Source organism: Halichoerus grypus, chromosome 9 (genome assembly GCF_964656455.1).
Source record: "Halichoerus grypus chromosome 9, mHalGry1.hap1.1, whole genome shotgun sequence".
Lineage (NCBI taxonomy): Eukaryota > Metazoa > Chordata > Mammalia > Carnivora > Phocidae > Halichoerus > Halichoerus grypus.
The window spans coordinates 115,004,256-115,031,091 of NC_135720.1; the positions used below are offsets into that span (position 1 = coordinate 115,004,256).

At 40.5% G+C, this 26,836-nt stretch overlaps 1 long non-coding RNA gene, 1 other non-coding gene and 1 pseudogene across 10 annotated transcripts; 1 reads left to right on the forward strand and 2 right to left on the reverse strand.

Moving 5' to 3' along the window:
* Positions 1 to 326: 326 nt before the first annotated feature.
* LOC118522956 (uncharacterized) lies at positions 327 to 15,102 on the reverse strand. Of its 9 annotated transcripts, XR_013441312.1 has the most exons (8): positions 14,836 to 15,102; positions 13,010 to 13,112; positions 8,457 to 8,645; positions 6,072 to 6,245; positions 5,271 to 5,401; positions 4,308 to 4,596; positions 2,622 to 2,741; positions 327 to 1,156 (listed from the first exon to the last, which is right to left on the reverse strand). It is a non-coding gene; the product is annotated as an uncharacterized LOC118522956 (long non-coding RNA). The 9 variants fall into 9 exon arrangements; XR_013441308.1 differs by lacking the exon at positions 6,072 to 6,245; XR_013441311.1 differs by lacking the exons at positions 6,072 to 6,245; positions 13,010 to 13,112 and adding an exon at positions 13,288 to 13,512.
* On the reverse strand, positions 12,000 to 12,127 carry LOC118522972 (small Cajal body-specific RNA 20). Its single transcript, XR_004910870.2, has one exon.
* A 3,290-nt stretch (positions 15,103 to 18,392) lies between the features above and the next one.
* LOC118522969 (large ribosomal subunit protein uL24 pseudogene) lies at positions 18,393 to 20,364 on the forward strand (annotated as a pseudogene).
* Positions 20,365 to 26,836: the final 6,472 nt, after the last annotated feature.

The following is a 26,836-nucleotide window of genomic DNA, read 5'->3' on the forward strand; positions in this document are numbered from 1 at the left end:
TGTTCTGGGATAGAGCAAGTCCTAAGCAGTGTGTTGAAGATCTAGGGGGATTAGACTCCCTACCTTTAAACTTTGGGGTCCATCCTTTCTTTGCATTTCAATATTTTGGTGGGGGGCAGAATTTGTAAACCCCAAATGATCCCTTGCTAATTTATAGGTGGTTCCTGATATGTGTTTCTGATTTTTTTTTTTTAACCCACTGTGACTAGTTTCCTCTCATGTAGAATGGAGATTATTATGGAGCCTATGTCATTGGTTTATTGGGAAATCTAATTGGGATAATACTCAGTATTTGTGAATCTCTTAAAACAGAGGCTTGCGCATAGTAAGGAATCAAGAAATGTTCATTATTATACTGCAAGGCTAATTAAAAACAGAAAAACAGTTGAATAAATACAAAACACAATTAATTTTAACAATATAAGTTCTATCACTTTGTTAATAAGTACCAGGGGCTTTTACTACAGTTCTACACAAATTTATAAAAAGACATCAAATGTATATATAAAAAAAGAATTTATAAAGCAAAGTTAATTTTACACTAAGTGGTAAAATATTAGAGAAATCTCGTATAAAAAAAAACTGCAAGAAGAAATAAAAAGAATAATAATTAGAAGTGAAATAGTTAATATTTTTTGCATTCTGATTATATGTCTGGAAATTTTTGATCAAACATTATCAGATTCCTCCAAAATTATCAAAGGAATGAAAGGGTAAAATATATCATTACTTAACAATCAAGTGAATTCTTATATGATACAAAAAATCAACATGAAATTATGAAGAAAATTATCCATTCACAAAAGTTACTACAAATAAAAAATGTTCCAGGATCAATTTCAAAGGCGTATTTCCAATCAATCCCATTAAAAGGAAGGTGATTATCATGTCTCCATTTTTGTTCTCTTCCTCTTATCCCTGAACCCCACATAGGTTAGGACTTTCTCAGCCGCGTCGCTTCTCGCCTCTTTCCCAGACACTGAGATGCTCCTTCCGACATTTTCTGGATGGCTGAGCCCCGCTGAGCTGTTTCACTTCCACCCCTTTTCCCACCACCAGATAGGGAAATATGTCCTGGATTCAGAGCTCCTCCCTGCCCTGGCTCTGCCTCATTCTCTCCCCACTGTCTGCCTCACGGCAGCCACTGCAAATGCACCTGGAAGACATAAGGAAAAGAAAAAAACCTTTGAGTTATGAGGGTTAAACGAAGCAATGCACACACACAACAGGTTATGGGAGTCACGGTTGATTCGCCATGCTCGGTGCCTCTCTTCCTGGGCTCCCCCACTTAATCATCCCATCCTTTCTGCAGACCCCAGCTATGCTTACTCCTAGCTCAGTAACACCCAAGTCTGCACCCTCAGCCTCTCTTGGAAAGGGGGCAGCTGGTCCCACGCAAGGCATGATGGGAGGGGAGCAGCGGGAGGGGAGCAAGCAGCGGGAATGACAGAGGGCGGGGCCAGGGGCGGGGCCGGGGGGCGAACAAGATATTGGGGCTGCTTATAAGGAGAGAGGAGGCACCACCTCCGTGCGTCAGAGATCTTCTGAGCACTCAGTATGTGCCTCAGGAGGTAATAATCCATAGTTTATGCAAAAAGGACCACTTAGAACTTATCTCGACTTTCAGAATAATTTCATATGAAACAGAAAACCCAAAATAATTTTGGACTGTAAAAGCAGACCTAAGTTTAAAAAAGAGAACTGCATCTACTGCTTTGAGCATTTTAACACTGTGAATTACAAGGACAGGAGGCCTGGATGGTCTGATGACTACAGACTTAAAGGATAAACCTGTATCTTCTATAACTTGTTGCATTAAAAAGGCTAAGCCTTGTTTGGTCAAGGACTATTTATCATGGTATGCAAAACAAAGGGTTTAAGTTTATTACATTATATTTCCAATTTTAAATTCTGATCTTGATTTCTTTTTAAAAAAGATTTATTTATTTACTTTAGAGGGAGGGGCAGAGGGAGAAGGAGAGAGAGAATCCTCAAGCAGACATCCCACTGAGCGGGGAGCCTGATGCAGGGCTCCATCCGAGGACTGAGATTGTGACCTGAGCCAAAATCAGGAGTCCGACGCTCAATCAACTGAGCCACCCAGGCACTCCTTAATTTGATTTCTTAATGGTAATAGTAAAACACGCTCTTTGTAAGTTATATGTTGAATCAGTGCTGTGTGAATATAGGTCATATAACACAAAATTCACCATCTGCTCATCCTTGAATAACTAAGAATGGTCCCAGACCTACAGGGATAAAAGTAGCAAACACAAATCACTATCTTTGGGACAGCCCAAAGATAGAGGGTGAATTCAGAGGAGGTCCATGTCCAATCTGCCACCTTTCCCGAGTTAGGATATCCCCTTTTCATGCTTTCCTTCTTGCCTGTGTATATACAACAATGAACCTCTTCATGAACTCCTATTGTTTACCAAAATCCTCAAACAAAAGCAATGGCAGAGATGACTTGGTGCATATTCTTAAGAGAAAACAGACAATAACATTGACCTTTTATTATTTATGGAACTATAAGAAGGGAACTTGGATAGGGGCCCTGAGAGAAAGTGTGCATGGAATCAAAGAAGAACAACTATAGAAACTAGTTTCAGAGCCATTACTTGGTAGTAACATCCTCTTGGGAGGCTGAAGTCTGTCCCAGAACCAGCCTCTGGGACTGAGGAAAGATAGAAAAATGCTTGTTCCAGGGCACATGGAGGTCTTTGGGTCAGATCAGGAACCTGCAGAGGTAAAAGGAAAAGTTATCTCAGGTTGCTGACTTCTCTTCCTCTAAGGCTCAGGAAAGAAAAATTTGGTGAGAGACTGAGTCTTAGCCTGATGAAAAATAAGAATTTTTTTGGGCTTCCCTCATCAGTGGAATAAAGTAACGCTCGTTTTCCACACTTGCTAACGGGCTGAAGTTTAAAGAGAGGCTCAGGCCTGAGACCCTCTCCCAGTAGATGACTCAGAGTAACAGTGCAATGAAAGGAGTTTCTGCGGGGTGCCTGGGTGGCTCAGCCGTTAAGTGTCTGCCTTTGGCTCAGGTCATGATCCCAGGGTCCTGGGATCGAGCCCCGCATCGGGCTCCCTGCTCCGCGGGAAGCCTGCTTCTCCCTTTCCCACTCCCTCTGCTTGTGTTCCCTCTGCTTGTGTTCCCTCTCTCGCTGTGTCTCTCTCTGTCAAATAAATAAATAAAATCTTAAAAAAAAAAAAAAAAAGAAAGGACTTCCTGCAACCCACCCACCAAGAAAAACAAAGCAGGAGTATTATTTGGTTTTCAAGATTCTCATTACGTGAAAATGAAAGGAGAAAAGGGAATGTCTTCAGCCATTAAAAGCATCTTAGACAATTAGATAAACTTTCCAATCTCATTTTCATTGCCATGGTCTGATCCCTGGGAAGTAAGGCAGGGGCTGGTTGAAGACTAATCCATTACTAAATGAACTTAGGCATGACCTGAGTATCTGCAGCCCCCATGCGTCTGGTTGAGATAAGATTCCAGCCTGGGAATTTCTCTCTCCCTCCAGGCTGTTTTTGCTCCCTGACAATCTGATTTCAGTGGCCTCCAGGATTCTCTGGCATTGCTTTTGTGTGTCAGTTCCTTATCATGGAAGATGGGTGAGTAAGTCAGGGGAAAGCAAACCTCAGCCACCTCTCAGGTTTTCTTACCTTTCTTGCTCCTCATACGCACTAAGATGCCCACTACAAGGAAGATGAGCCCCAGCACAAAGCTTGAGATTCCAGCCAGCGTTCCTCTGGGCAGAATCAGTGTTCCTCCGGGAAACACAGACTGGGGTCAGTCTCACCTCTACCTGCTGCATCCCCCTCAGGTACTATCTGAGATTCTGAGACCTGATGTAGAACACCAATATGAAGGCTATGACAGATACATACCTTGGAGAAGGAGGAAATGTAGAAAGGACCCCAAAGTTCTGGAAATTAGGCTGTGACTTCAAAAAGGACACACATGCTAATTCTGGTAGCTGCCTCTCAAAATAACTCACTAAGCTAAAAGACCAAAGGCAGAGAACAGTTCCCATGTGTGAGGGTAATTCAGGAAGGTGTCTGAGTTTCCTAGGTTTTCTGACAAGAGCAGAGACCTATGAATCCTTAGCATCCCCTAGGTCAGGGTGGCCAAGTCTCTGCTACCCCAGCTCTGAACTATTCTCAGGGACTTCTCTAGGAAAAAGATGGGGGTAGATATGACCCCAGTGTGTAGACACATGACAAGATGAGTGGACCCCAGAGCTAGAACATCCCCTGTTCTCAGAATTTGGAGCCTACATGGTTATCAGGGAATAACTCACTCCACTCCACAGTGACAGAACCATCCAGGCTGGGGTGCTCCACTTGGCAGGTCCAGCCATCTCCCTGCTGAAGGGTCATTGCCAGCATCACCAGGATCTGGAAGATCCACTCTTTATTATGGATAAGGTTGGTGGACATAACCCTAGCTGTTTTCCTCCTGTCCATTCAGGAACCAGTGGGGTTGAATGTGGCCTGGATAGAATCTGTCACATGGTACACAAGAAGGCTGAGGTGCTGTAGGGGTCCATTCTTCAAAGGGGAGGTATTCACTTTAGGCTTGACTAAGAACTGTAAAGAGGAAGAAAAGCTAATGGCATATGAGATTATTATTTCTTAGACATTTTCGTTATAGAGTTGATTTCTAGATGTTTAAAATATAAATGATATAATTAGGCTAGGAGATATGGGTGGTACTGAACAGATGGAAATAAACCTTCAAATGGAATATTCATGACCTTGAATTATATAATAAGGATTGAGAAGAATGGGAGAGAGACAAGGCAGCACTTTGTGGCACATTTAGCAGAAATTTTAACTGTAAAAAAAAAAAAAGAAATTTTAACTATAAGTCAGTGAGTAATAGCCTTTGGACAAAGAATATATAACTGGCTGTGAAATGACCTATGTTTTCAATCTTGATTAAAAGGATGAAAAATTTGCTCAAATAATTTCTAAAAATTAAATATACAGACAATAGCATTCTCGTTATATGAATCTAATAACTATTTTTTTTTAAATGAAGGAAATTAAGCAAGTTTGATATGGCTTATTCTTTAAATAACTTAAATATTTTTTCTACAAAAGTCCAGAATCTTCATATTTATAGTGATATCCCCAAACCCAGTATTCTGAGCCCCTACATGCTTCATCAGTAGGAATACTAGTCCTTTAAGTTCCTCTTCTGCAATATGTCTTCTCAGGCTCCTTGAAGAATCCCCAAAATAGTCAGATGTTATCTGTACCTCCACATTTCTCTGCTTGATGGCCCCTCTTCTCCTTCTTCATCTTCTGTGCTGCTCATAGGTCAATTTCCAAGTGCAGTTTCTTCTTTTGGATAGATCCCTCCAGAGGGCAGAAAGTATCCATTGCGCCCCTAGAGAAAATTCAGAGTAATTTCCCAAATCAGAGCTTCTAGCTCCTTAATAATTTAGTTCTTCCTTTTTTACTTTGTGCACAAATACCCTAGGGTGCAGCTGGGTCAGGTAAAGGTACAGTAACTGTACCCATGACCTCTCGCTGTGTCTCTCTCTGTCAAATAAATAAATAAAATCTTAAAAAAAAAAAAAAAAAAAAAAGAAAGGACTTCCTGCAACCCACCCTGTTATATTTTTGCCTTGTGCATGCCAGGAGAGTGAGAAAATATCACAACAAAACTAAACTGAATGGGTGTGCAAGCACTTCCTGTAGCTCCTCTCCCTGGCTCAGCACAGAGCGAGCAGGTGCTAAAACCCAGCTCCCAGCTTCTCTCTGGAAGGAATTAGACTGCGCATCTAGCACCCTGACTTTTCTAGCTGTTGACTGAGGGTCTGGCTTCTAATTAGCCTGTCCATAGGAGAGGGCCTGGAATTTGCTAGTTTCCCGGGGACAACAGAGAACAAGTGGTGGTTTTGAATAGGTTTATGGGTTCCTCCTATGGCTCCTTCTCCCTCAGTTCACTTCAGTGATAAAGCCCAGCATCCAGTTTCTCCCTGGAAGGAGTTGGACTACACATCTAGCCCCCCAACTTTTCCAGGTGCTACTGGAGAGACTGGCTTCCAACTCACCAGTCTCTGAGAGCTGACAGGGATTGACATTCACTAGGCCCCTGGGAACTACAGAGAGCAAAGCAATGGTTTAAAAGTATGTGGTCTGAACAAGAATGCAGATATTTGTCACAGCTCTTCTCCTTGGCTCAGTGCAGAATGATTGGGTGATAAACTCTAGCTCCCAGATTGTCCCTGAGGAAAGAAGGAATTGGATCACATATGCAGCACCCAACTTTTTCAGCTGCTACTCAAGGAGTTGGCTTCTATCTCACCTGTCTTGGGGCACTGACAGGACTTGTCACATTCTAGATTCCTGGTGGCTGCTAAGTACACAGACAATGGTTTGGAAACACATACAAAGATCTGAAAGACACCCATAATCTTTGGTTGGGATGATTGGTAAGGGTCTTCTCCTGTATGAGGCCAGTCCATGAAGACTAGGAGATGTGGCTGTTTTGTCTAATACACAGACACCAACACAGAGTCAAGGAAAATGAAGAAATGGAACTATGTTCCAAACAAAAAGATGATATAAATTTCTTGAAATCAATCCTAATGAAATAGAAATATGTGATTTACCCAACAGAGAATTCAAAATAATCATCATTAAGATGCTCACTGAAGTTAGGAGAGCAATGCATGAACAAAGTGAGAATTTCAACAAAGAGTTAGAAAAATTTTAAAGTACCAAACAGAAATCATAAAGTTGAAGAATACAATAACTGAACTGAAAAATTCAACAGAGGTGTTCAACAGCAGACTAGATCAAGTAGAAGAAAGTATTAGTGAAACTGAAAACGAGTCACTGGAAGTCATCCAGGCAGAGGAGCCAAAAGAAAAAAGAATGAAAAGAGTGAAGATAGCTTAAGGGACTGGGGACATCATCAAATGGACCAATATAAACATTATGGGAGTCTCAGAGGAAGAAGAGAGAGAGAGAGACAAAGGGGCAGAATGCTTATTCAAAGAAATAATGTTGAAAACTTCCCAAATCTGGGGAAGCCTAAAGATCCAAGAAGCCTAAAGATATTAAAGAAGATGAACCCAAAGAAACCCACACTGAAGCACATTATAATTAAATTATCAAAGTCAAAGACAAAGAGAGAAATTTGAAAGCAGCAGGAAAAAAGCAACTTGTCACATACTAGGAAACCCCAATAAAACTATCAGTAGATTTTTCAGCAGAAATATTGCAGCCCAAAAGAGTGGGATGATATATTTAAAGTGCTGAAAGAAAACAAATCCTGCCAACCAAGAATGCTATATTCAGCAAAAACTGTCCTTCAAAAATGAAGGGAAGATAAAGACTTTCTCAGACAAACAAATGCTGAGGGAGTCCATCACCACTAAGACCTGCCTTATAAGAAATGTTAGAAGGAGGTGAAATGACAGGATGCTAACAGCAAAATGATAACTTAAGAAAGCATGAAACACATTGGTAAAGGTGAAAATATAGACAAATATGGAATGCTGCATCACTGTAACATTGATGAACAAATCATTTTTAAATCTAGTGTAAAAGTTAAAAGACAAAAGCATTAAAGTAACTATAACTAAAATCATATTAGTGGATATACAATATAAATAGATGTAAATTGTGACATCAGTAACATATATGGGGGTAGGGGAGAGGTAAAAGTGTAGAGTTTTTGTATGCAAGTGAAGTTAAGTTGTTATCAGCTTAAAACAGAGTGTTATAGCTAGAAGATATTTATATAAGCCCCATTGTAACTACAAAGAAAATACCTATAGAAGCTATACAAAACAAAAGGAACTAAAGCCTATTAATACAAAAAAAAAAAAAAAAAAAAAACCCACACAAAGGAAGACAGAGAAAAAGAGGGACAAAGAACTATAAGACAAACAGAAAACAGTTAACAAAATGGTAATATTAAATCCTTCCCAATCAATAATTACTGTAAATGTAAATGGTTTAACTCCCCAATCAAAAGACATAGAGTGACTGAATGGATAAAAAATCCAAGATCCAACTATATGCTGTCTATAAGAAACTTACTTTATTATTACTTTTTAAAGTTTTAATTCAATTAGCCAACTTATAGTACATTTTTAGTTTCAGATGTAGTGTTTAATAATTTATCAGTTGTGTATAACACCCAGTGCTCATCATATCACATGCTCTCCTAAATGCTCATCACCCAATTACCCCATCTCCCCACCAACCTCCCCTCCAGCAACCCTGTTTGTTTCCTGTAGTTAAGAGTCTCTCATGGTTTTTCTCCCTGATGACTTCCCATTCTGTTTTCCCTCCTTTCCCCTACAGTCCTCTGCCCTGTTTCTTATATTTCACATGAGTGAAACTATATGATAATTGTCTTTCTCTGACTGACTTATTTCACTCAGCATAATACCCTCCAGTTCTATCCACATCAAGAAACTTACTTTAGGGACATCTGGGAGGCTCATTCAGTTAAGTGGCTGCCTTCGACTCAGGTCATGATCCCAGGGTCCTGCGATCAAGTCCCGCATCAGGCTCCTTGCTCAGTGGGGAGCCTGCTGCTTCTCCCTCTGCCTGCTGCTTCCCCCGCTTGTGCTCTTTCTCTCTCTCTCTCTCTGACAAATAAATAAAATCTCAAAAAAAAAAAAAAAAGAAACTTACTTTAGATTTAAAGATACACATAAACTGAAATGAAGGAATGAAAAAAGATACTCCATGCAAATAGTAACCAAAAGAAAATAAGGTAGCTATAAGTATATCAGACAAAATAGACTTTAAGTAAAAAACTGTCTTTAGGGACAAGGAAGGTCATTACATTAAGATAAAAGGGTCATTCAATAGGAAGATACAACAATTGTGAATATAAATGCACCCAACATCAGAGCACCTAAGTATACAGAGCAGATATTGACACATCTGAAAGGAGAAATTGATGGCAATACAATAATAGTAGGAGACTTCAATACACTTTCAATACTGGGTGGAATTTCCAGACAGAAAATCAATAAAGAAACAGTGGAGTTAAACAACACTATACAATAAATGGACCTAAAGGACACACACAGTACTTTCCATCCAACAGCATAAGAATACATATTCTTCTCTAGCACACACAGAACACTCTCCAGGATTAAATCACATGCTGGGTCAAAAAACAAGTTTTAACAAATTTAAGATCAATATCATTTCAAGTATCTTTTGCGATCATGATAGAATGAAATGAACTCAAAAACAGTGAGAAAATGGGAAAACTCACAAATAAGTGGAAACTAAAGACCACACTTCAACAACCATTGGTCAAAAGGGCATTTAAAATATATCTTGAGAAAAGGAAAATGAAAACACAACATACTAAAACTTATGGGATGCAGCAAAAGTAATACTAAGAGGGAAGTTTTTAGCAAAAAAAGATCTCAAATAAACAACCTTATGCCTTAAGGAACTAGAAAAAGAAGAACAAACTAAACCCCAAGTTAGTAGATAGAAAGAAATAATAAAGCAGAAATAAATAAAATAGAGGATAGACGATAGATGGTTATCAACAAAACTGAGAATTGGTTTCTCGAAAAGATAAAAAAATTGATAAACCCTTAACTAAACTAAGGAAAAAGAGAGAAGACAGAAACAAATCAAATCAGAAATGAAAGAGGAGACATTAAATGGATGCCATGGAAATAAAGAAGATCATAGGGAACTTTATGAGTAATTATATGCCAACAAATTGGATAACCTGGAAGAAATGGAGAAGCTCCTAGAAACGTATAACAAAATGGAATCAAGAAGAAATAGAAAGCCTGAACAGACCAATAACAGATAAGAAAATTGAAGGGATAATTAAAAACCCCCCAACAAAGAAAAGCCCAGGACCAGATGGCTTAATGGATGAATTCTACCAAACATTTAAAGAAGAATTAAAACCAATCCATCTAAAACTCTTCCAAAAAATAGAGGGAACACTTCCAAACCATTTATGAGCCCAGCAACACCCTAATACCAAAAGCCAGACAAAGATAACACAAGAAAAGAAAACCACAGACCAATATCCCTAGTGAACACAGATGTTAAAATACTCAATAGAATATTAGCAGACCAATTCAACAGCACATTAAAAGGATTATATACCATGACCAAGTGGGATTTACCTGTGGGATGAAAAAATGGTTCAATAATGGCAAATCAATTAATATGACACATCATATTAACAGAATGAAAGATAAACATGATCATCTCATGATAGATGAATAGACACAGAAAAAGCATTTGACAACATCCATTTGGGATAAACACTATCAGCAAAATAGATGTAGAGGAACTTACCTCAACACAATAAAGGCCATATATTAAAAGCCCATAGCTAACATAATCAATGAGGAAAACCTGAAAGCTTTTCTTCTAAGATCTGATACAAGGCAAGGATGCCCACTCTTGCCACTTCTATTCAACATAGTACTGGAAATCCTAGCCAGAGCAATTAGACAAGAAAAAGAAATGAAAGGCATTCAAAACAGAAAGAAAGAAATAAATTTATCTCTGTTTTCAGATGACATGATCATATATGTAGAAAACTCCAAAGACTCAACAACAACAACAACAAAACTATTAGAACTAATAAATGAATCCAGTAAAGTTGTAGGAAACAAAATCAATGTGTGAAAATCAGTGATGTTTCTATACACTAACAATGAACTCTCTGAAAAGAAAATTAAGGAAACAATCCTAATCACATAGCAACAAAAAGACTAAAATACTTAGGAATAAACTTAACCAAAGAGATGAAAAATTTGTCCACTGAAAATTCTAAAACATTGATGAAGGAAATCAAAGCAGACACAGATAAAAGAAAAGACCTCAATGTTCATGGATTGGAAGGATGGATTGGTCCAGACTACTAAGGTAATTTACAGATAATCCCAATGGAATTCTTTACAGAAATAGAAAAAATAATCTTTTTTTAAAAAAAGATTTTATTTATTTATTTGACAGACAGCACAAGCAGGAGGAGTGACAGAGAGAGAGGGAGAAGCAGGCTCCTGGATGAGCAGGATCATGATCTGAGGCAGACGATTAACCGACTGAGCCACCCAGGCACCCCTAGAAAAAATAATCTTAATTACATGAAACACAGAAGACCCCAAATAGACAAAACAATCTTGAGCAATAAGAAGAAAGCTGGAGGCATCACATTTCCTATTTTTTTTTTCACAGAAAGTGATTTATTGCTTTTAGAATAAAATAAAATGCTTTCAGAACTTTTATTAGTGAAGAAAAACTGTTAGAACTTGAAAACTTTTCTAAAACATTACTTTGTCAGCTGATGAAGTAGGCACTTCAACACAGAAAACTTCCCATTTGCAACTGTGTGGAGCCCAAGCTGTGCAATTAGATGCAGCTAACTGCTTAGAAGTGGGGCTTGCACTTTGGCCAGTGTACTGTCAGGTCTAACCTCTTTGCCCTGATGCCTGTGGTGCTCCTTCTTCTCCAGCACCCACTCACAGCTCTTCACCACCCCATGCCTCACAATCCTGTATGGGACTCTGTGTAGGAGACAGCTCTGAGTGGGTGGATAGAGTGGCCTGGCAACAACCAAGCTAATCACACAGGGAAAAATGGTGATCCTCCCTGAGTTAGGTGGCCTCGGATACCCCTTCTACAGCAGAAGTCCCCACTTTTGGACACCCTCTCCTCTCCCAATGATATCCCACAGGAGCCAAAGAAGTTGTTTAGTAGGAGAGCAAGAGGTGAGAGGCCCCACTCCTTCACAGGCATCTTTGTGGTAGATGACTACCTGTTTAGGTGTTTGTTAGGCGTTGCCTATAGGGTAGGCAAGGGGCTAAGTTACTTTTGGGGCAACACAGGCCAGGATCAGCTCATGAGAGCCTGGCACTATCTAAGGAGAGCCAGAGGCCCCATGTTGCCACTTCAGCCCCTAGTCTGGCTGTGGGGCTAGCATGCCTGGTATAGACCAAGTGGGAGCTTCCAGCAACTCCAGATGTCTGAGGCAGGAAAACAAGGCTGCCAGCATGTGGCAGCCCTGACAATGACCCTCAAGGGCTGATGTTGGCCTCCAGCCCTGGCTAAGAGAAAAGGGACCCTCCAGCCCCATGGGAGAGAGGCCTTGCCTAATTTCAAAATACATTACAATCAAAACAGTATGGTACCGGTAAAAAAACAGACATATAGGAAAATGGAATAGAATAGAGGGCCCAGAAATAAATCAGTGCATCTATGCATCTATCTATGGTCAATTGGTCTTCAACAAGAGTTTCAAAAACACTCAATGGGGAAAAGAGAGTCTCTTCAATAAATATTGTTGGGAAAATTGGATATCTATATGCAGAAGAATGAAACTGGGCCCTTGTCTTGCACCATATGCAAAAATCAACTCAAAATAGATTAAAGACTTAAACATAAGACTTGAAACCGTAAAATCCTAGAAGAAAATAGGGGGAAAACTCCTTGACATATGAGAAGAGATATCATCTCATACCTGTTAGGATGGCTATTATCAAAAGACAAAAATTAGTGTTGCTGAGGATGTGGAGAAAAGGCAATCCTTGTACACTGGTAGTGGGAATGTAAATTGGTACAGCCATTATGGAAAACAGTATGGAGGGTCCTCAAAAAATTAAAAATAGAACTACCATATGATCCAGCAATCCCACTTCTGAGTATATATATCCATGGTATATATGTATGAATATATATAATAGATATATAATATATTGTATATATATTAAAATATTATATATTGTATTATACATAATACACATGCTAATTAGCTATATAGCAAACATTATGCTAAGTAAAATAAGGCAGACACAGAAAGACAAATACTGCATGATCTCACATGTGGAATCTAAGATAGTTAAACTCATAGAGGCAGAGAGTAGAATGGTGGTAACTAGGGGCTAGGGGGAGGTGGAAATGGAGAGCTATTGGTCAAAGGGTAGAAATTTTCAATTATCCAAGATGAATACGTTCTGGAGATCTTACGTACAGCGTGGTGATATAGTTAACAATGCTGTATTGCATACTTGAAATTTCTTGAGGGTAGATCTCAAGTGTTCTCAACATACACACACACAAAGACTCTGGCTATCCTGTGGAGTGATGGATATGTTAATTAGCTTGATTGTGCGATCATTTCACAATGTATACATATATCAAAACATCAAGTTGAACACCTTAAATATATATAATTAATATATATAATTCCTATTTGTCAATTATACCTCAATAAGATGGAAAAAGTCTTCAGGATCTGCCAACTCTTACCTGGCTACATGGGAATCAGTAGGGAGCTAATTAAAAATACAGATTTCCAGACCTCAACACCCACTCAGGATCTGAATCTCTGGGCAGTGATTCTGCGGAATCTGTGCTTTAGGGAAGATTTCTAGGAGATTCTGGTGAGCAGGACTTGGGACCTGGTGGCCTAGAAGATAAATCCAGACTCCTTGGGCTGGCATCCAGCACTCTCTGCTATCCAGCAGCTGATCACTGCTAGAGAAAATGATGCCATTTAGCAGATCTGTGACCCTGCAAAATCTTGTATAAGGCCCCCAACAATTTACCATTCCTCTGACTTGTCTTTGGGCATTTCTCTCACCTAATTACCCCAGCAACTTGCCTTTTAAACAACATTACTCTCTTAATTCCTATCCAATTTATCCACCATCTCATTCTTAGCAGACGACCTTGCCTTCCACTTTCCCAAGAAAAGAGGAAACAAAAGCTGTCACATCATCTTTTCTCTGTGACAAGAGTCCTTGTTTTTGTTCACAGCTCACTCCTCCACCCCTCACTGCTATTGTCTCTGGTCTCCTCAAGTTGGTGTACCCAATCTCCTCCTCTGTACAAGTTGACAGAAAGAAGCCTTGAACAATCTTCTTGACTCAGCGCACAGCTCAGCTCTCTTCCCTTTATACTCAGACTTCCTAAAAGAACAGCACAATTCAGCTCAAACACTACTCTGTACCAGCGATGGGAAATCAAGACAGGTCAAATGCCATCTCAGCCCCCAAGGATCTTAGGCTCCACACTCATCCTCACCCCCCTTACTTCTCAGCCCGTCCTGGTCCTGCTCCTGCTCCCCGTCCTGGAGCCAGCCTGCTCTCCCCATGTCTCCCTGATTTCCAAACCCACACTTCAACCTGCCTTTCCTTCATCTTCCGAAGTCATTGCTACCATTGGTTTAGGTCACCTTCTTAACCTCAGTTTCCGGAACACTTCTCTGTCCATTTCTCCTAATACCTGCTCTTCACTTTCAGGTTTCCTTCCCAGGATCTTTCTCTGTTAGCCAACATCACAACTGTCCAGGTTCCTGAGGTGCAGTCCTTTGCTCTCGTCTCCCGGGATCCGCTCTCCTAAATGATCTCAGCGCCTTCTCGTGGCCTCCAGACATTTATAGTAACCGGCCACCTGGTGTCCCTCAGACATCTAAGACCCATCTTCCCCACCAGCGTTTCTTCCTACACCGCCCAGAGGCGGTGCTGTGCTGGGAGGCTCCGTCGGCACCTCTCTGTCCCACGGGCCACGCCTGCACCCCGCCTCCTGGGCTCCCCACGCCCCCACGGCCAACCAGGTGCTGGCCTGCGTGTCCCCGCCGACCTCGCCTTCTCTCCTCTGGGGCTCAGCCCCTTCTGGTCCTGCCCTCGCTCTCCCCCGCCCCTCAACCCCAGCCCCAGCCCCAGCGCCCCCTTCCCGCCCCACGCCTCTGCGCCGGTGAGCCCCGCCCACACGCTCAGCCTGGCGCGCGTGGCCACGCCCCCGCCCGGCGTCCCGTCTGCGCTGCCCGCCCTCGGCCCGCGTCTGCTTCCTGACCCGCTTCAGCCCTTTTCCGGCGTGGCCGCCGCCTCAGCTCGGTCACCGGCGTGTCTTTCCCCGTCCCCGCGGAAGCGCGCGCTCCCCTCTCCCGTTTACGATGTGTCTGTCCACCAGGCGCCGCGCCCCGGGAGACAGCCGGCGCCCTCAGCGTCCCCGCGGCAGGAGCGTGCGCTGCGGGGAGCGGCGGCGCTGAGCCGGGCGGAGGAGGGGGGCGCCGCCCGACTCCCACTCCCCGCTCGCCCGCCTAGGTCCGCGCGGCCCCGGGGGCGGAGCAGGGCAGCCGCGACCGTCGTTACCCGCCCACCCGGCTCGCCCTCCCCTTGCTTCCCGCTCCCGCCGGACCTTAAACCCGCGCCACCACCCGCCAGCGGGGAGAGCTAACCTGGAGCCCCCGGGGTCCTAGTGCCGCCCAGATAGCGCTGCTTCGTATTGGGGAGCTTTCGCTGGCTGTCCCGCATTTATTGAGAGATACAGCCTATTAAAAATCAAAACCGAACGGAGACTAGCCTTGAAAATTCTAAGCAGAGTAACCAGTATGATCATACAAACAAAGCATAATTTAGCTTATTTTGCAAGGCTAAGTTGACCTAGATCATTTCTTGTTTGAGCTTCTGGAAATGATAAGCAAAACTTGAACTGGTTCCCATGGATGATATGAAGGGACCACTGAAAAATCTCGTATTGCAGCCAATCTGTGAAGAATAAACAGTCACTGCGTTCTCACGGCACAAGTTGCTTTATAACAATATATCCTGAGCCTCATTCCATGCTCTGGTTTGAGAGCTCCCGGTTTGCAAACTGTATTTTTGGTGTGTGCACAATAAATTTTTACTAATTACTTTAGTGGTTCATTGGTTTTTACTTTAGCTATTTTGAACCTTTGACAGTATATTTAATGTGCATGGTTCTAGCTATTCTCAAAACGTCTCACCTCAGGGCTGGATTTTTAAAAACTATCTTTTCAAATTGTGAGTTAGGTGACCTTGGTCACAGAACCTTTCTAGGCCTTGGTGTTCTCACTTATGAAAGGAGAGGATTTAACTAAATGATTTCTGAACATTGAACAATAGGCCTTTCACAGGGAAAAGAAAAAGGTAAACATGCGTACATATATATGAATATATAAAATGTAACTCAATGCTAAAGGGTGATTCAGTGATCTTTAGAGGGGGTGGTCGTATTAAGGGGAAAGCAATCAATTCTGCTGGCAGCTGGAAGAGGAGGGGGCATGAAGGCTTCAGGGGGAGGTGATATTTCATGTGGGGTCCAGGGAGGGGCAGAATCTCACTAGTGGGGAAAGGCCTCAGGTGGAGGCATGGTAGGGACAGAAAGAGTTGGGGAAATGGAGAGTGGTGCTATTCTCTCTGATTCCTTTCCTGCTATTGGACAGTCTCGGCTCATGTGTCGTCTCCTCCAGGAAGCCTTCCCTTATTTCTTTCTCTTTTCCACAGGTTCTCTCTCTTCTGTTTCTAGTATTACATCTTTTTTTTTTTTTTTTAAAGATTTTATTTATTTATTTGACAGAGAGGCAGCGAGAGAGGGAGCACAAGCAAGGGGAGTGTGAGAGGGAGAAGCAGGCTTCCCGCAGAGCAGGGAGCCCGATGCGGGGCTCGATCCCAGGACCTTGGGATCATGACCTGAGCCGAAGGCAGACGCTTAACGACTGAGCCACCCAGGCGCCCCTCTAGTATTACATCTTAAATATACCTCAGTTTTGTTGTGTTGCATGCTGGAAATGTAGAAATAAATTTCATAAAGCTTTCTTAAAGCCTGGTGTAAGTTAAAATATCTTTTCACCTTTCAAGCATTGCCGTAGAGAAACTTGACCTCAAGAGGTGTGGAATGTATCTTGATTGATCAATGAAAATTACCTCAACCTCCAGATAGAATATTTAACCTAAATACCAGCAGAATATATTTAAAAATGTGATGCATTAATTTAAAATATCATTTAGAGACAACAGAAGACAAACTGGAACATTCACAAATTTGTGGAAATTAAATAAAACACTCAAACAACTAATGGATCAAAGAAGAATCACAAGGGAAATTAGAAAATACTTCAATGAGTGAAAACTAATCCAAAACACACAGTGCAGCATACCAGCAGTAAGGGCTGCGCTAACAGGTAAATTTATATCTGTAAACACATTAAAAAGGAAAAAAGGGGGCGCCTGGGTGGCTCAGTTGGTTAAGCGGCTGCCTTCAGCTCAGGTCATGATCCCAGGGTCCTCAGATTGAGTCCCACATCAGGCCCCTTGCTCAGCGGGGATCCTGCTTCTCCCTCTGCTTCCCGCTCCCCCTGCTTGTGCTCTCTCACTCTCTCTCTCTGACAAATAAATAAATAAAATCTTAAAAAAAAAAAAAAGGAAAAAGACCTTGGGGCGCCTGGGTGGTTCATTTGGTTAAATGTCTGCCTTAGGCTCACATCATGATCCTGGAATCCTGGGATGGAGTCTTGCATGGGGCTCCCTGCTCAGCAGGAAGTCTACTTCTCCCTCTGACTCTCGCCCCTATCATGCCCTCTCTCTCATTCTCTCTTTCAAATAAATAAATAAAATCTTAAAAAAAGAAGAAGAAAGACCTCAAACCAATCACCTACTTCACAACCTTAGGAACTAGCAAAAGAACAAACAACCCAAAGCTGGCAGATGGAAGGAAATAATAAAGATTAAAACAGAGATAAATAAAATAGAGAAGAGATAAATAAAATAGAGAAGAGAAAAATATACTGAAAATAAATAAACCCAAAAGTTGCTTCTTCAAAAAGATTAACAAAATTGAGAAACCATTATATGGATTGACTGAAAAAAGAGAGAGAAGATTCAAATTGCTAGTTAGAAATGAATGGGGGTGGGGGGCGCCTGGGTGGCTCAGTTGGTTAAGCATCTGCCTTCTGCTCAGGTCATGATCTCAGGGTCCTGGAATCCAGCCTGTCGTAGGGCTCCCTGCTCAGTGAGGAGTCTGCTTCTTCCTCTCCTTCTGCCCCTCCCTTCCCCCCCCCCCCCCACTGCCCCGTGCTTGCTCACTACTCTCTTTCTCTCTCAAATACATAAAATCTTTAAAAAAGAGAGAATGAATTAGGGACATTTCTACTGATTCCACAGAAACAAAAAGGATTAAAAGACAGTACCATGAACATTTAGATAATCAACTAATTGGATAACCTAGATGGAATGGACAAATACCTAGAAACACAAAACCTACCTAGACTGAACCAACAAGAAATAGAAAATCTGAGTAGACCTATAACTAGTAAGGTTAAATCAGTAATTAAAAAAACCTTTGGACAAGGAAAAGCCCTGGAGTTGATGGTTTCACTGGTGAATTCTACTAAATGTTAAAGAACTAATACCAATACTCCTCAAACTCAAAGAACTGAAAAGAAGGGGAATACATCCTAACTTCTTCTATGACACTATTGTTGTCTGATACCAAAGCCAAACAAAGACACTACCAGAAAAGAAAACTACAGGCCAATATCCCTTATGAATATTGATGCAAAAATCCTCAACAAAATACTAGCAAACTGAATCCAGGAGCATATCAAAAGAATGCACACCAAGTAGGATTTATTCTTGGTATGCAACCATGGTTCAACATATGAAAATTAATGTTATATATGACACTAACAGAATGGACGAAAAAGCCCAATGTTCCACTTCAATTGATGCAAAAAAACATTTGACAAAATTTTGACACTCTTTTGTGGTGAAAACACTCAACAAACTAGGAGTAGAAGGAAACGACCCCAGCATAATAAAAGCCATAAATGAAAATCGCACGGCTAATAGCAAAGTCAATGGTGAGAAACAGAAAGCTTTTCCTATAATTTCAGCAACAAGATAAGGATGCCTGCTTTAGCCACTACTCAAAATAGCACTAGAAATTCTAACCAGAGCAATTAAACAAGCTAAGGGGAAAAAAAGGACATCCAAATTGGAAAGACTAATATTATCTCTGTTCAAAGATGCATGATTTTATAAGTACAACACCCCAAAATTCCCCCCAAAACAATAAATAAATGAATTTCACAAAGTAGCAAGGTACAAAATCCACACAAATCCAGTTGTGTTTCTAATGCAAATCAAAACCACAATGAGATATTGCCTCACACCTGTCAGAATAGCTAGTATCAAAAAGATAAGAAATAATAGGCATTGGCGAGGATGTAAAGAAAAGGGAACCCTGCACACTATTGGTGGGAATGTGAATGGTGCAGCCACTATGGAAAATAGTATGGAGGTTCCCCAGAAAATTAAAAACAGAAATACCATACAATCTAGCAATTCCACTTCTGGGTATTCACCCGAAGAAAATGAAAACACTAATTCAAAAAAGATATATACACCCCTATGTTTATTGCAGTATTATTTATAATAGCCAAGAAAGGGAAGCAACCTCAGTCCATTGACTGATGAATGGATAAAGAAAATGTGGTATATATGTAAAATGGAATATTACTCAGCTATAAAAAAGAATGAAATCTTGCCATTTGCAGCAACATGGATGGACCTAGAGGATATTATGCTAAGTGAAATAATTTAGACAGAGAAAGACAAATACCATATAATTTCATTTATATGTGGAGTCTAAAAAACAAAGCAAATGAATGAGCAAAACAGAAACAGACTCATAAATACAGAGCACAAACTGGTGGTTGCCGGGGGGGGGGGGGTGAAATAGATGGAAGGGAATTAAGAGGTATAAACTTCTAGTTATAAAATAAGTAAGTCATGGGGAGGTAAACTACAGCATAGGGAATATAGTCAATATTGCAATAACTGTGTATGGTGACAGACTTATCATGCTGGTCATTTACTGATGTATATAAATGTTGAATCACTATGTTGTACAGCTGAAATGAATACAATATTGTATGTATATACTATACTTCAATAAAAAATCAGTTGTGTTTATATACACTAACAATGAACAATCCAACAAATAAAACAATTCTATTCACAATAGCATCAAAAAGAATAAAATTCTTAGGAATTAACCTAACCAAGGAGGTGAATGCTGTATGCACTGAAAACCAAAAAGACATTGCTGAGCCTTTTGCGGCCATTGCTGAAGTGCCAGCAGCCAAAATGAAGTTCGATCTTTGTGACTTCTCACCAGAGCAAGAATCATAAAAGGCATCTCAATGCACCTTGCCACATTCTCAGGAAAATTATGTCTTCCCCTTTTTTCAAAGAGCTGAGACAGAAGTACACGTTTGATCCATGCCCATCTGAAAGGATGATGAAGTACAGGTTATGTGAGAATACTACAAAGGTCAGCAAATTGGCAAAGTCGTCCAGGTTTACAGAAGGAATATGTCATCTACGTTGAACGAGTACAGCAAGAGAAGGCGAATGGCACAACTGTCCATGTGGGCATTCACCCTAGCAAGGTGGGTATCACTAGACCACAAGAAATGGCAAAAAGATCCTTGAACATAAAGCCAAATCTCGCCAAGTAGGAAAGGAAAAGGGCAAATATAAGGAAGAAACAATTGAGACGATGCAGGAATAAAGTAATCTTATATATGATTGTTCTGTCTTTTGGGGGGAAAAGATAAAAAAAACATTGCTGAAAGAAGTTAAAGAAGATGTAAATAAATGGAAAGACATTCCATGTTCATGGATTGGAGGACTTATTATTAAAATGTCAATATTATCCAGAGCAATCTACAGACTCAGTGCAATCCTTATCAATATCCTAATATTTTTTTTTGCAGGAATAGAATTATACATCCTGAAATTCATATGGAATCTCAAGGGGTCCCCAAATGCCAAAACAATCTTAAAAAAGGGAAAAGAGTTGGAGGTGTCACACTTACTCATTTCAAAACTTACCACAAAGCTACAGTAATCGAAACAGTATGGAACTGTCATAAAGACAGACACATAGACCAATAGAATAAAATAGAGAGCCCCCAAATAAACTCTTGCCTATATAGTCAATGATTTTCAACAAGATGGGCAAGATCATTCAATGGAAGAAAGAACAGACTTTTCAACAAAGGGTGCTGGGAAAAAGCCACCCACATGCAAAAGGATGGTGTTGGACTCTTATCATATACAAAATTAACTCAAAATGGATCAAAGATTTAAAGATAGAAACTAAAACTATAAAAGATTACTATTTTAAATACATAGTGCTGGAAGTTGCTTTCATGTTCTAGAAATGTAATTGATCTCAAGGAGAAAATTGACCTTTGATTTAGGAAAACATATTAACATGCTTTTTCATTATGAGAGAAATACTCAAAGTTAGTAGAGACAGGTGGAAGTCACATGTCTTTGTGAAACAAATAGGGATAATATTTTATTATAAAATATTAATGTACTGAAGGTCTTAATATTTTCTTTTTCACACATCTTTGGATGTGATCTTATGCCTATTCATCCAGAGATACTTTTTTTTTTACATTTTTTTAATTTATTTTTTAATTTTTATTATGTTATATTAGTTACCATACAGTACTTCATTAGTTTTTGATGTAATGTTCCATGATTCATTGTTTGCGTATAACACCCAGTGCTCCTTGCAACATGTACCCTCCTTAAAACCCATCAACAAGCTGGTGCATCCCTCCACCCCGCTCCCCTCTGAAACCCTCAGTTTGTTTCCCAGATTCCATAGTCTCCCATGGTTCATCTTCCCCTCCGATATCCACCCCTTCAGTTTTCCCTTCCTTTTCCTAATGTCCTTCTGTTGTTCCTTATGTTCCACATATAAGTGAAACCATATGGTAATTGTCTTTCTCTGGCTTATTTCACTTAGTGTAATCCCCTCCAGTTCCATCCATGGTGATTCAAATGGTGGGTATTCATCATTTCTGATGGCTGAGTAATATTCCATTGTATATATGGACCACATCTTCTTTATCCATTCATCTGTTGAAGGGCATCTCAGCTCCTTCCACAGTTTGGCTATTGTGGACATTGCTGCTATAAACATTGGGGTGCATGTGCCCCTTCTTTTCACTACATCTGTATCTTTGGGGTAAATACCCAGTAGTGCAATTGCTGGGTCAGAGGGTAGCTCTATTTTTAACTTTTTGGGGAACCTCCACACTGTTTTCCAGAGTGGCTATAGCAACTTGCATTGCCACCAACAGGGTAAGAAGGTTCCCCTTTCTCCACATCTTCTCCAACACTTGTTTCCTGCCTTGTTAATTTTTGCCATTCTGACTGGTGTGAGGTGGTATCTCAATGTGGTTTTGATTTGAATTTCCCTGATGGCTAATGATGTTGAACATTTTTTCATGTGTCTGTTAGCCATTTGTATGTCTTCTTTGGAGAGAGATACTCATTGTCTTGGGGAACATTTGGATTTTTATCACAGAACTTCGAAGAGAAACAATTCCAAAACAGAATATTGACAGGTAGAGCGAAGCCATAGTCTTGAAAGTCAGACATTGGTAAGAGAAAAAGAGGTTTCTGAAATTCTTGGTTTTAGAATTTCAGGCTCGGCTTGGTTTTTAGAGTTTCTTGCTGAGTGTGCATTTTAGGCTGGGACCATCTTCTTTTGTAGGTGAGTATTAACTGGCCAGTTCTGTGTTTCTGAGATCTTAAAAACATCAAAACTCTCCTTTTTCATCCTTCTACTACCTCCACAGAGGGCTAGAACCTATAGGATCCTGTGTGGTTGTTTGGACCTACCCATACATGTTCTAGAGTTCCAGGGACTGCCTTGTCCTTACTTTGTTAAAGACATTGTCTCTGGTTACTTTTCTTTGCTATCCCAATTGATCTGTTTTTGTGAGGACATTTGGGGCAATTAAAAAACTCTACAGCCTTGGGGCGCCTGGGTGGCTCAGTTGGTTGAGCGACTGCCTTCGGCTCAGGTCATGATCCTGGAGTCCCTGGATCGGGTCCCGCATCGGGCTCCCTGCTCGGCGGGGAGTCTGCTTCTGCCTCTGACCCTCCCCCCTCTCATGTGTTCTCTCTCATTCTCTCTCTCTCAAATAAATAAATAAAATCTTTAAAAAAAAAAAAAAACTCTACAGCCATTATCATCTTGTATTCGTAACATTTGGCAAACTGATCATTACTTTACAAGCTAATATGAAGACAAAAGGAAAACTAATTAAATAAAATTAAAAAAAACTCCAAATGCTGTAAAACCACTTAATTCAATATATAAAGTGACAAAAACTTTATAAAGAATCAAGTTTTTGATAAATTAATAAAATAAGAAAACTGTGATTTGGTGAATTAATTTCTGATTGGTTGGCCATTTGGTGAGTTTATTTTTATTTTTATATTATAAATTTTTTAAAAGATTTTATTTTTAAGTAATCTCTACACCCAACATGGGGCTCAAACTTACAACCCTGAGATCAAGAGTCAGATGCTCTACCAACTGAGCCAGCCAGGTGTCCCTGTGAATTGATTTTTAGAGAGTTGATTTTCAGTAAATTGATTTTCAAGGTAGTCATGGAGAGGGTAGAATTGGCCTGGATTCGAGGGCCACACAAGCCCAGGATCAAGTGGCACATACATCAAGATCTAAGGGATATGCAGCAAGAGCCACGCTGTGCTGGGGCCCATCAGTGGGGAAGGTGGCTGAGCTCTGTTGCCTTTGCCAAGGAGAATTGATCACCAATTAGACTAGCCACAGAAACTTTGATAATGGAGGGAGAGAGGGCAGAGGCCAATGATCAAGGTGATACTGAAAGTAGAGAACCATCAGAAAAGAGAAAAATGCCACCCAGACACAGCTTCCCACAGTCATAATGTTATACAAACTTACCTTCTGTCCCAGGATGTCATTCGAGAAAGAGGGAAGGAGAAGGGGAAAGAGGAGAAACCCTGAAAGACTTGGTCTTTCCCAAAGGAGAGATGAATCTTTTCAAAAATATCTCTTTTAAATGGGAAGAGCTGCATCTATACCTTTAAAAGCCTGGTTTGGGGTTTTCTTACCATCATTTGGAATTGTTGCTCCAGAGTATAATGAGACCAGTCATATATATATATATATATATATATATATATATATATATATATATATGTGTGTGTGTGTGTGTGTGTGTGTGTGTGTGTGTGTGTGTGTATGTCTGTGTGTATATATATATATTTAAAAAGTTACTTTTTTCACATATGAGTTTTAATTTTTATATTTCGAACTACAGATATAAAGGAAGAGTGATTTTAGTATATGTGCTGCCGAAGTGAGAACAAAGAGTGATTTTAGCTTAAAATTTTTAGTTTGTTCCCAGGAGATAAGAGGTCTGGGATTTAGAGAAGTCAGAATATGGGAGGAGAAAGTTCTAGGGGAAGCAAGCAGCTTCCAGCAACATGACAGTTCAGAGCCTGAAAACGTGACCAATAAGACACCTGCTATGAGAGCAGCCTCAAAGTGGCTGAAACAGTGTGCCTGGAGCGGGAGGTTGGAGCAAGAGATTATCAAGCACCTGGCATATGGAAACACAAGTTTGTATCACTTCTCTGTCCAGGAAATTCTGAAGAGAGAACTAGACCACTTGAATTCCTGAAATTACCTGGGTTGGAACTATTTAATTAATTACTAAGTAAGGGTCACCCCAGAAAGTTGAAGACCATATGAACATTCATATTGCACAGTAATATAATGGCTTTGATTCTTCTTTCTTTTCACATCATAATTAGCTGTTTATAGACTTCCTGATAAATGGGAAGATCTGGGATGGCAGGAACCAAAACTGCGGTCCCGGAGCCTAGCACAGTGCCTGAGGCAAAATAGACTAAAAGTAGTTAAATACATGTATACATACACAAAATAGATCTAAGGTCCAGAACTGAAACAGTGAAAGGTAAGATCGCCCTCTGGTGGAATGTTTAGGTGATTACAGGCCCACCCCCCAAACCCCCGGCCCCGCCCCTGGTAAGCCGACTGCTAAATTGAAGAATCAAAGAAAAGGATTGAATGGTTAATTGGTAGTCAACCAAGAGCAACCAGAGCAGAACTGTCCAATAGAAATGTAATGAGAGTTACATATTCAATATCAAATTTTCTAGTAGCCACTTTAAAAAAGGAATAAGAAACAGTGAAATTAATAATATATTTAAAAAACTCAACATATCCAAAATATTGCCAATTAACCATCAATCAATATAAAAACTATTAACATTATATATATTTGTATATATAATTTTAAATATATATAATACATATATTTTTTACAAAGTCTTCGAAATCTAGTGGTTTTCTACTTATATTATATCTCAGGACTGGCCATATTACAAGTGGTCAATGGCCACCTGTGGCAGGTGGTGACTGTATTGGATGGCCCGGTCCTAGGAGGAAGGGGCCGTGTCCTGTTCTTTTCTGTGTCCCCAGAACATAGTAGGTGTTTCATAAATATGTGTTGAATGAATAATATCTCCTAACACCTACCTCAACTTATTATTATGCTCCAGAGAACATGGTGGATACAACTACGTTTATCTCAAAGTCAGTGTTTTAGACAATTTAGAGTAACTGAATTTATGTCATATTCAAAGAGCAGACACTTTACTCAACAATCTATTGAGCCTGTACTTATTTTCAGTATTTGTTTCCAGGACTGGAACGTCTCTCCCTAGAACCACTGGTATTCACTTCATTGATTTTTTTTTTTTTTAAGACTTATTTGAGAGAGAGAAAGAGGGAGAGAGCGCTCAAAGGCACACTCGGGAGGGGCGGGGGAGGGGCAGGGGGAGTGTGAGGGGTGGGGGAGGGAGAGAGTCCCAAGCAAACTCAGCGCTGAGCACAGAGCCCAATGCGGGGCTCTATCTCACCACCCTGAGATCAGACCTGAGCGGAAACCAAGAGTCGGAGGCTTGACTGACTGCGCCGCTCAGGCGCCCCCACTTCATTGATTTTTATTTGTTAGAGGTTTTATCTTCCTTCCTTCCTTCCTTTCCTCCCACCCTCCCTCCCTCCCTCCTTTCTTTCTTTTTTTCTTTCTTTCTTTCTTTCTTTCTTTCTTTCTTTCTTTCTTTCTTTCTTTCTTTCTTTCTTTCTTTCCTTCTTTCTTTTCTTTAATACAGAGAAATCTATTTATTTATTTGAAAAGTGTTTATTTAATACTGTGCTAGCATCCGGAGGAGAGATGGGATTATATAACAAAGAGTCAATGAACCACGACCCCTTGGTATTTCTATATAGGGGGGAATGTAGTTCATACATAAATATTATAGGGAAATAATGGAGAGACCTGCTTCCTGTCAGGATAAATTAACATGTGTTCTTGGTTCCCAACTCTAAAAACCAACCCTGGAGAAGCCGTGGAGGGAAACTCCGGGGAATCCCTAGTGACTGTCAGTTGTTTTAGCGTGGCTTGCCCGCTGTGAGAAGATTCATTAAAGGCAGTCTGCTCTTGCTTTTCCCTGCTGTTGCCCTTGACCAATTATTGCCTGCCCCATAATGCAAAAAACAGGGGCAAGATCCTGATTGCTCATAGAGCAGTAGAGGGTTGGGGAGAAAGTCTAGGTTGAAATCCCTGCTGGAGCGGGGAGGGGAGAGGACAATAGATGCACCTGAAGCTGGGGTCATTCACTCTTCCACATTCCCTCTACCCTGGGGCTGACTCAGAGAGCGGCCTGGCCCCTTCCGGGGCTCTGTAGCCCAAAGCCCTGACCTGAGCTGTCACCAGTAAGGTGACAGCAAAACGGTGGTAACTGGTTTTGTGCTGTCCTAGAACTTGGGCCCTTCCTCTCTTTACACTGACGTAGATGGGCACCCAAAGGCCAAAATTATAACTCCCTCCCTTTGGGGAGTTGCACACCTTGAAAGAAAAACAACAAATAGGTCCATATGTGTCCCTAAAGAAGTATCAGAAAATATAGAATAGCCCCTTAAAATAAGCATGAAAAATGCATTAAAAAATAAGAAAAGCTATTATAATACAGAGAAAGCTACATAGAAGTTCTAGGCATGAAAAAATATGAAAGTCAAAATAAAAATCCTACTAATGGGAATAAATAATGGGAGAGATACAACAGAAAAACAAATGAGTAAGTGGGAGGACTACACTGAAGAA